At 42.5% G+C, this 1,526-nt stretch overlaps 1 pseudogene; it reads left to right on the top strand.

Moving 5' to 3' along the window:
* Positions 1 to 107: 107 nt before the first annotated feature.
* On the top strand, positions 108 to 1,316 carry LOC101642084 (annotated as a pseudogene).
* The last annotated feature ends 210 nt before the right edge of the window (positions 1,317 to 1,526 follow it).

The following is a 1,526-nucleotide window of genomic DNA, read 5'->3' on the forward strand; positions in this document are numbered from 1 at the left end:
AAGAAATCCAGGAAAGGTCTGCATTTGGAAAGCAGAAGCAGCTCAGAGCACAGGGGCAGTGCTGATCGGACAGCTTGTGGTCTCTTGAAGTTACAAATAGAGAGAGAATGGTGGCAGTGACAATAGCAGAGGAAAGGGGGGAAGGACCCAGCATAGTAGAGAAGCCATCGGAAGGTCATAGAGAAGACAGGAGAGCTGCTAGATCTGCAGCCCATGCAGCCCAATCCACAGTCTTAACAGCCCGGAGACCACGGCTTCCACAATGGTGAGTTTGTGGTGCTGAAATGTGATGGTCTAGTGGATTTTAAAAAAACATAATGAGAACCTGTGGTTCTGTCTGGATAATGTCATAGCCCACAGTTGTGGAACCACATTGACAGTGACTGGGGGAGGAAGTCTTCAACACAAGAAGAAAAAGACCTCGCTTCAGACACCAAAGAAGCCGGTACTGACATTCGAAACAAAATCGATGATGGGAAATCTCCAAAACTTACTTAAGATGACATAAAAATTTTGAGGGCCAAGAAGGAGAGGCAATAATTCAGCAGTTAATTGAAAATAGTGCAAATTTCTGTAACAAAAAAAGGATTTTCTCAAGATAAATGTATAAAAAAAGAAGCAATAAATAAGAAACCATTGTTATGGTGGCAAAGTCATCCACTCATACTCTGTTGTTATGCAAGGGAACCTGGGAAACCAACCGCATGAGATACAATACCCTAGATCAGATGTGGATTTTAGGGAATATCTGTGCTGGCAATAAAATAATTGTAATGGAGACCTGTGCAGGGTTTGCGGCTGGTGCAATGTTGGGATGAATGCGAGGTTTTGGCTCCACTATTTAGCTCTACCCTAGAGATGGATCTGTTTGGACAGCAACATGGTGTTACAAATTTCCCAAGTAATTCCTCAGTCTCCTTATGAATTTCCCCTTAACAAAGTGGACAGACATCTAAGTGGGACATTGTCATCTGAGGTGTTGTCTCCTGAGCCAAAAGACACTGCCTCCATTGAAGAAAGTAATGGTGCAGTTGGGGAGAAGCAGACATAGGACCAGGAGAATATGGACAGCATTGCCAAAGCCCCAGGTAACATTCTCTCTGAAGAATAATAAACAATGGAAAGTTCTCCTGAAAATCCAGAATAAGAAAACCAATGAGGGAGGGGAGAAACGGATTGTGTTCAGGAAAAGCAATGTAAAAAAGAAGAACAGAATAAGCCTTTTAGAAGCTGCTGATCTGCTGGAAAGAAACACCAACACCAATTGTCTAATTGTAACAAGTCGTTTCCTTCCTCGTTTCTTCACTCTTTTTTAGGTATGCAGAGTACTCCATTGTCATACACCAGAGTTTTCAATCCATTTGTCTATTGATGGAAATTCAGGCTGTTTCCAGTTCTTTGCAACGGTTAACTACACAGCAGCTCCAATTGAACATTGGAGCACAGATGACTGGTTGTGGCCGGTTTCTTATTTCTTCCAGCTGTTTGAGGTCTCATCAAATTGCTTTCCACTGAGGTTGTACGTA

Source organism: Echinops telfairi, unplaced genomic scaffold (genome assembly GCF_000313985.2).
Source record: "Echinops telfairi isolate 266 unplaced genomic scaffold, ASM31398v2 ScPeMD7_18;HRSCAF=68, whole genome shotgun sequence".
In the NCBI taxonomy this organism is placed as follows: domain Eukaryota; kingdom Metazoa; phylum Chordata; class Mammalia; order Afrosoricida; family Tenrecidae; genus Echinops; species Echinops telfairi.